Here is a 9,915-nt window from a genome sequence, read left to right as displayed (position 1 = left end):
AAACAACAAAACCCTGCCACATATTGAGTATTAGGAATATCACCTAAAAAAAAGTAATAGACAAGGATTTAAAATAAAGGATTTGCAAGGAGATAGGAGGCAAATGCAAACAAAAAGAAAGTAGGAGTGTCAATATTAATATCAGATAACAGAGTTTAAAGCAGTAACTGGGATAAAAAGGAACATTAGGTAATTAAAAAAGGCACAACTTCTAAATAGATCATAAACTTGTATGAATCAAACAAAAAAACTAAATGTATAAAGCACAACCAGAGAACTTGACAAAAATACAATTATAGTACAATATTCTAATACACTTTCTTCAAAACTGGAAAATCTGTTAATAATAATAAAAATGTATACAAGAAGAAAGAGAAATGGCATATTACAAAAAAAATGCTTGATTATATATATATATGCCTTGAATATAAAATATATTTCTTTGAACCATTTTTATATAGGCACATAAGAAATCAACACATATTTAGCCACTTACTTTGCCCATTTATAAGCTTTTCCATATGGAGTTTCCTGGATATATCAATTTGGGAATCAGTTGCACATGTGAAGTATTAATTAATACTCTGGGAAGAAACTGGACCACTGATTGCCCAGTGGTTAAGAACATGGCTGCTAACCAAAAGGTCTGCAGTTCAAATCCACCAGCTGCTCCTTGGAAACTCTATGGGGCAGCTCTACTCTGTCCTATAGGGTCACTATAAGTCAGAATTGACACTGTGGCAATGGGTTTGTTTGTTTTTCTTTTTGGTTTGGGAAGAAACTGAGGAGCCTGAGAAGGTAGAAGAACATGGGCCTATATTGGATATTGGACAGAGTCTGAATTGATACCAGAATTCCAATTATTAGTGATCATGTAGAATCAAAATCATTTCTTTGTGGGGTAAAGGAATGACATATAATGGCTGTAAAGAACTCTAGGGGCAAAACACTATAAATAAAGAGAGCCAGTCCATAAAAACTGCATTCCTGCTACAATTCCATTCAACAATATCTGTTGAGCCTACTGTGTGCTTAAGTTCCTTGGGATATAAAATTTAATAATATACGTTCCCTTAATAATGTAATATGATTGTAGGATATAAAATTTAATAACATTACATTATTAAAGGACCATATATTATTAAATTTTATACCCTATAATCATATTACATTTTTAAGGGACCATATATTATTAAATTATTAAAGAAAAAAAAGACCAAGATGAATGTCAGAAGAGACTATGAAACTTGCTCTTGAACGTCGAGTAACTAAAGCAAACAGGATAAATGACGAAGTAAAAGAACTGAACAGAAGATTTCAAAGGATGGCTTGAGAAGACAAAGTATTATGATGACATGTGCAAAGACCTAGAGATAGAAAACCAAAAGGGAAGAGCACACTTGCATTTCTCAAGCTGAAAGAATTGAAGAAAAAATTCAAGCCTCAAGTTGTAATACTGAAGGACTCTATGGGGAAAATATTAAACAACTCAGGAAGCATCAAAAGAAGACGGAAGGAATACACAGAGTCACTACACCAAAAAGAACTGGTCGACGTTCAACCATTTCAGGAGGTAGCATATGATCAGGAACTGATGGTACTGAAGGAAGAAGTCCAAGCTGCACTGAAGGTACTGATGAAAAACAAGACTGCAGGAATTAATGGAACACCAATTGAGATGTTTCAACAAACGGATACAGCACTGGAAGTGCTTACTCATCTATGCCAAGATATTTGGAAGACATCTACCTGGCCAACCAACTGGAAGAGATCCATGTTTATGCCTATTCCAAAGAAAGGTGATCCAACAGAATGTGGAAATTATCGAACAACATCATTAATGTCACATGCAAGTAAAATTTTGCTGAATTCAAAAGCAGTTGCAGCAGTATATTGACAGAGAACTGCCGGAAATTCAAGTGGGTTTTGAAAGAGGTCATGGAACGACAGATATCATTGCTGATGTCAGATGTATACTGGCTGAAAGCAGAGAACACCAGAAAGATGTTTACCTGTGTTTTATTGACTATGCAAAGACATTTGACTGTGTGAATCATAACAAATTATGCATAACACTGCAAAGAATGGGAATTCCAGAACACTGAATTGTGCTCATGAGGAACCTGTACACAGACCAGCAGGCAGCCCTTCAAACAGAACAAGGGAGTACTGCATGGTTTAAAGTCTGGAAAGGTGTGCATCAGGGTTGTATCCTTTCACCATACTTATTCAACCTGTATGCTGAGCAAATAATCCGAGAAGCTAGACTATATGAAGAAGAACAAGGCAACAGGATTGGAGGGAGACTCACTGACAACCTACAATATGCAGATGACACAACTTGAAAGTGAAGAGGACAAGAAACACTTACTGACAAAGATTAAAGACTACAGTCTTCAGTATGGATTACACCTCAACATAACGAAAACAAAAATCCTCACAATTGGACCAATAAGCAACATCATGAGAAATGGAGAAAAAAATAAAGTTCTCAAGGATTTCATTTTACTTAGATCCACAATCAACACCCATGGAAGCAGCAGTCAAGAAATAAAAAGATGCGTTGCATTGGGCAGATCTGCTGCAAAAGACCTCTTTAAAGTGTTAAAAAGCAAAGATGTCACCTGGAAGACTAAGGTGTGCCTGACCCAAGCCATGGTATTTTCAATTGCCTTATATGCATGTGAAAGCTGGGCAATGAATAAGGAAGACCAAAAAAGAATTGACTCCTTTGAATCATGGTGTTGGCAAAGAATGACGACTATACCATGGACCATCAGAAGAATGAATAAATCTGTCTTGGAAGAAATACATCCAGAATGCTCCTTAGAAGCAAGGATGGCAAGACTTCATCTCACATACTTTGAACATGTTATCAAGATGCATCAGTGCCTGGAGAAGGAAATCTTGCTTGGTAAAGTAGAGGGTCAGTGAAAAAGAGGAAGACCCTTCACGAGATGGATTGGCACAGTGGCTGCAACAATGGGGTCAAGCATAACAATGATTGTGAGGATGGTGCAGGGCAGGGTGGTGTTTTTGTTCTGTTGTACATAGGATCACTATGAGTTAGAACCGACTCAACGAGACCTATCAACAATAGCATAAACCTACTGCCATCGAGTCAATTCCAACTCATACCAACCCTATAGGACAGAGTAGAACTGCCCCATAGAGTTTCCAAGGAGCATCTGGTGGATTTGAACTGCCGACCTTTTGGTCAGCAGCCATAGCTCTTAACCACTATGCCACCAGGGTTTCCACAACAACAGCATAATAACATTAAATTATTAAAAAAAAAATTATTAAGGGACCATATATTATTAAATTTTATATCCCAAGAGACATAAGCACACAGTAGGTTCAGTAGATATTGCTGAATGGAACTGTAGCAGGAATGCAGTTTTTATGGACTGGCTGTCTATTTATTTATAGTATTTTGTGTTCAGAGTTCCTTACAGCCATTATGTGTCATTTCTTTCACCCCCAAAAGAAGTGATTTTGATTTTACATGATTGCCAGTAATTGAAATAATGGTTTCAATTCAGACTCTTTCCAATATCCAATATAGGCCCATGTTCTTCTACCTTCACAGGCTTCTCAGAGTCTCTGGTGCCACAGTGGTTAAGAGCTTAGCTGCTAACCAAAAGCAAAAACTTGATAGCAATGAATTTCTTTTGGTCATTTATAAACTTGCTATGTAGGTAAAAGGAAACAGGGTTGGAGAGGTAAAAGTAGAAGACAAGGCCATTTAGAAGTTATGTTTTAGTAGGTATTTAATGTCTTGCTCCCTAACTGAAAGTTCTTGGAGTCAGAGACAAAACCAAAACTAAACTCACTGCCATCGAGCCCGTTCCAACTCATAGTGACCCTATAGGACATAGCAGAACTGACCATAGGGTTTCCAAACCTCTGAATATGTAGGGAAGCAGACTGCCACATCTTTCCCCTCCAGAGCTCCTGGTGGGTTCAAACTGCCCACCTTTTGGTTAGCAGCCAAGTGCTTTAACCACTGCGCAACCTGGGCTCCTTAGTCAGAGACAGTGACAGAGATTTTATTTTAGTATTTTCTCAGTGTTTTATAGCCTTGTTTGCAAGTTACTAGATATTCAATCCACCACGTGTCTGTCAGTTTATCATACTGTGATGGCTTCCGTGTTACTGTGATACTGGAAGATTTGCCACCAGTATTTCAAAGACCTGCAGGGTCACCCTTAGTGGACAGGTTTCAGATGAGCTTCCAGACTAAGACAGACCAGGAGGAAGGACCTGGTAGTCTACTTCTGACAAAATTGGCCAGTGAAAACTATGAAAAGCAGCAGAACATTGTCTGATGTAGTGCTAGAAGATGAGCCCCTCAAGTTGGAAGACACTCAAATACAGATGACCTTAATGACGTGGATGGAGTCGAGTTTTCAGGACCTTCATTTGCTGATGTGGCATGACTCAAAATGAGAAGAAACAGCTGCAAACATCCATTAATAGTCAGAACGTGCAATGTATGAAGTATGAATCTAGAAAAATTGGAAGTTGTCAAAAACGAAATGGAACGCATAAACATCGATACATACATTAGTGAGTTCAAATGGACTAGTATTGGCCATTTTGAATCAGACAATCATACGGTCTACTATGCCAGGAATGACAAATTGAAGAGGAATGGCAGCACATTCATTGTAAAAAAGAACATTTCAAGATCTATCCTGAAGTACAACGCTGTCAGTGATAAGATAATATCTATATGCCTACAAGGAAGATCAGTTAATACGACTATTATTCAAATTTACGCACCAACCACAAAGGCCAAAGATGAAGAAATTGAAGATTTTTACCAATTTCCGCAGTCTGAAATTGATCAAACATGCAATCAAGATACATTTATAATTACTGGTGATTGGAATGTGATAATTGGAAAGAAAGAAGAAGGCTTGGTAGTTGGAAAATATGGCCCTGGTTGATAGAGACGATGCTGGAGATGTCATGATAGAATTTTGCAAGACCAATGACTTCTTCATTGCAAATACCTTTATCACCAGCATAAACAGCGGCTGTACACGTGGGACCTCACCAGATGGAATACACAGGAATCAAATCAACTACATCTGTGGAAAGAGACAATGGAAAAGCTCAATATCATCAATCAGAACAAGGCCAGGGGCCAACTGTGGAACAGACCACCAATTGCTGATATGCAAGTTCAAGTTGAAGTGGAAGAAAATTAGAACAAGTCCATGAGAGTCAAAGTACGACCTTGAGTATATACCGCATGAATTTAGAGAACATCTCAAAAATAGATTTGATGCATTGAACACTAATGACCAAAGATCAGATAAGTTGTGGAATGCCATCATACATGAAGAAAGCAAGAGGTCATTAAAAAGACAGGAAGAAAGAAAAGACCAAAATGAATGTCAGAAGAGACTCTGAAAGTTACTCTTGAATGTAGAGTAGCTAAAGTAAATAGAACAAATGAAGTAAAAGAACTGAGCAGAAGATTTCAAAGAAGGCCAAATAAAATATTCTGAGGACCTGTGCAAAGACCTAGAGATAGAAAACCCAAGGGAAGAACACATTTGCATTTCTCAAGCTGAAAGAATTGAAGAAAAAATTCAAGCCTCGAGTTGCAATATTGAAGGATTCTACAGGGAAAATATTAAACGATGCAGGAAGCATCAAAAGAAGATGGAAGGAATACACAGAGTCACTGTACCAAAAAGAATTGGCTGGCATTCTACCATTATCAAGAACCTATGGTACTGAAGGAAGAAGTCCAAGCTGCACCGAAGGCACTGGTGAAAAACAAGGCTCCAAGAATTGATGGAACACCAAGCGGGTTTCAAAAGAGGACATGGAATGAGGGATATCATTGCTGATATCAGATGGATACTGGCTGGAAGTAGAGAATAACAAAAATATGTTTAAAAAATATATGTTTATCTGTGTTTTATTGAATACGTGAAGGCATTTGACTGTGTGGATCATAACAAATTATAGACAACGTTGCAAAGGATGAGAATTCCAGAACACTTAATTGTGCTCATGAAGAACTTGTACATAGACCGGCAGGCAGTCGTTCGAACAGAACAAGGGGATACTGTGTGATTTCAAGTCAGGAAAGGTGTGCGTCAGGGTTGTATCCTTTCACCATACTTATTCAACCTGTATGCTGAGCGAATAATCCGAGAAGCTGGACTATGAGGCATCAGGATTGGAAGAAGACTCATTAACAACCTGCAATATGCAGATGACACAACATTGCAAGCTGAAAGTGAAGAGGACTTGAAACACTTATTGGAGATCAAAGACCACAGCCTTCTGTATAGATCATACCTCAACCTAATGAAAAGAAAAATCCTCACAACTGGAACAAGAAGCAACATCGTGATAAATGGAGAAAAGATTGAAGTTGTCAAGGATTTCATTTTACCTAGATCGACAATCAAAGCCCATGGAAGCGGCAGTCAAGAAATCAAAAGACACATTGCATTGGGCAAAATCTGCTGTAAAAGATCTCTTTAAAGTGTTAAAAAGCAAAGATATCACTTTAAGGACTAAGGTGCGCCTGACCCAAGCCAGGGTATTTTCAATTGCCTCCTATGCATGCGAAAGCTGGACAATGAATACAGAAGACCAAAGAAGAACTGATGCCTTTGAATTATGGTGTTGGTGAAGAATATTGAATATACCATACACTGCCAGAAGAATGAACAAATCTGTCTTGGAAGTAGTACAGCCAGAATGCTCATTAGAAGCAAGGATGGTGAGCCTTTGTCTCACACACTTTGGACATGTTATCAGGAAGGACCAGTCTCTGGAAAAGGACAACATGCTTGGTCAAGTAGAGGGTCAGCAACAAGATGTACTGACATGTTGGCTGCAACAATGGGCTCACACATAGCAATGATTGTGTGGATGGTGCAGGTCCAGGCAGTGTTTCATTCTGTTGTGCATAGGGTCACTATGAATCAGAGTAGACTCGGCAGCACCCAACAACAACAACAACAGATATTCAGTATGTATTTGTCAGCTAAATGGTAAAGCTTAGCTTAATATGAAACATCCTGAAATCAGGTTTTAAACTCATCTGTGATTATTTATTTCCTCTCTATATCTGAAAGATGGTAGCTCTTTAGACCAAGGTGTTAGAAGAGGCAAAGAAAAATGCAAATAATAATTTCCTGATGAATTTTGAGGGTCAGGAAAGTTGTTATGACGTCAGGACTTTATATTGTTACTGTTACATCCTCAATCCAGACACTGACGGTGCATTCCCCTCAATTATTCCCTGCTTTCCAAAGTTTCAATCAGAGTTTTATTTTTTCATTTTAAGGGCTTCCTTCACTTAAAATTCAAATGCCTTTGTGGAGTTACCCCAGAAATGTTATTCCTTGTCTGCCCCATTTGGATTCCCTCTTTGGGAAATTTCCTCTCTGCTAAGTGATTCTCTATCATATATTCCCATCCCCCTCACAAATGATTGGCCCAGAAAGAAGCCTATGACTTGGATTATCATATGATAAGCAACCTATAACTTGCATCATTTTGCCAAAAAGGTGAGATCAGAGACCTCTAAAATTGGAATAAGGAAACTAGAAGACTGAGCTGTTAGAAGAGTAAACTGAGGATGACCATGAGGTAGAGTTGTGGGTGCACAACTTATAAAGGAGGCATATGAAACCATAGGAGGAGGAACACTGGTAGTGAAGGAGGAAAATGGAGAAGATGCATAGATCAGAACAGAGTACTAACAGCAAGAGGCCATGGCCTCCTGAGAAATATACAGAGAGCATTTAGCCTCAGTTTCTGTATTGTTTATAGTTTTTTTTTTTTTTCATGGACCCTGCCTATAAAGCAGTTTCTGTTCTTAGATTGCTATGAAATCTCTGTAACCTTACAATGTATTTCATCAAATCTGGGGCATTATTTCTTCATATCTTCTTGTGTTCCATTCTCTCTCTTTCTCTTTCTCTTCCTTTTCCTCCTTCTTCCAGAACTGCAATTATACATGCATTAGACCTCTTGATATAGTCCTACCAGAAAAAAAAATTTTTTTTTTTTCTGGTGGGTCATTGCAAATCTGTTCATTTTCCTTCAATCTTTTTTATTTCTGTTCTTCAGATGAAATAATTTCTATTTCTCTGCATGTTCCCTGGCTCTTTCTTTCATCATCTCCAATATACTTTTAATTATAGTTTCAGTTCTAAATTTTCTGCTTGGATCTTTTTTATGCTTTGAGTTCTTCTGCCAAAATTCCACACCTGCTCATTCACTGTGGAATTATTCCTTTAAGTCCTTGAACAACTTTGTAAAAGCTGTTTGGAATTCCTTGTTTGCTATTTTCACAACTAGGTCATCTTGGAGTTGGTTTTTGTTGACTTTTTTTCCTTGACTCTGGATCACAAGTTTTGTTTCTCTGTATGTCTAATAAATTTTTATTGCATACTAAATATTGTGAATTTATGGCTTTAGTTATGTTTCTCTGAAGAGTTTTATTCTAGCAGGTTTCCAAACTGTCTCTCCTGTGGTATTTAGCAGCTGAAATCTCTTTTCAGGTCTTTCAGCTTCCAGCTACTTTATTTTCCCAGGTCCCTCAAAATCTCCCATATACATGCATGGTTCAATTGTTAGCTGAACATTTGGGAAGAGTTTATATGCAGATTTATGGGTTCACTCCTTCTGCAGTTTCCTTCCTTCCAGGACTTTCCCCCTAATTTTCAAGTTATTTTATCAGACTTGAACTTTGTCTTCTGACTCCTTAAACTTGTAAGTCTGTTTGTCCTTGCAGTGAGAATCGGGCAAAAAGAGCCAAACATTTAAATGTCACTGTGCTAGGTGGAATCCTAAGTTGGCCCCCAAGATTCCCACTCTTTGGCACCAATGCCTTTGTATAGTTTCCTCATCTTGATTGTGCGTGGGACTTGTCAACGTGATGAGGTTTTACTCCTGTGATTACGTTAATTATGTGGGAAAGGTGAAAGGATTTTGCAGATGTCATTAAGGTTACTAAACAGTTGACTTTGAGTTAATCAAAGGGGAGATTATCCTGGGTAGGCCTAACCTAATCAAATGAACCCTTAAAAGGACTCAGAGACATAAGAAGCAGCAGATACTCTCCTATTGCCATGTTGTAGAAAAGGCCATGTGGCATGGCACAGTAGGTGGACTCTAGAAACCAAATTCTACCAGTAAACAGAGAGTTGATTTCAATCTGGTGAGACCCTGAGCAGAGGATGCAGCTAACCCATGCCCAGACTCCTAACTTACAGAAACCATGAGACAATAAATTTGTGTCATTTCAAGCAACTAAGCCTGTGATGATTTGTTAATGCAGAAATAGAAACCTAATGCAGTCACCCAGTTCAGTTCTTATCTTTCAAGGGTTAATTCTCCTTCAGTTTCTGCCTGTTTTTGGTACCTCTTCAGTGTTTCCAAGTAGTTGTGGATTATTTATTTATTTATTTTACAGCATTTTGTCCAAATTTTTAAAATGTTATTTGTAGCAGTGTTTATCTGGCCAAGCTACTCCTTCATTACTTCAAGACAAAACTCTCTAACCTTCGATGAGTTCATATTTACCTAGGCTATCTTGAATGAACCTCTATTTCTTTCAATCAAAAAATTCTTTACTGAAAAGCATGTAAAACTAAGTCATTTGTGTTTAGGATTATTGCCTTTGACAGTATGAAGCACTGGAGCTCTGAGCGGCACCCCCCAGAAGAGAACAGAGAGATAGTCCAGAAGACGCTTAATCTACTTAGTGATTTTGCCTGAATGCTAGCCTTGAACACTTGATTTTGCTCTAAGAGAATAACCAGTTAACTGAGTGAGAGTTTCAATCTGCTCAGCTAAGACTCTCTGTTTACGATTTATCTTCTACTTCCCATAAACCTTCAATTAAGAATCAGTTTAGACTAATGG

Source organism: Elephas maximus, chromosome 11 (genome assembly GCF_024166365.1).
Source record: "Elephas maximus indicus isolate mEleMax1 chromosome 11, mEleMax1 primary haplotype, whole genome shotgun sequence".
NCBI lineage: Eukaryota > Metazoa > Chordata > Mammalia > Proboscidea > Elephantidae > Elephas > Elephas maximus.
This window is presented reverse-complemented; position numbering follows the sequence as displayed.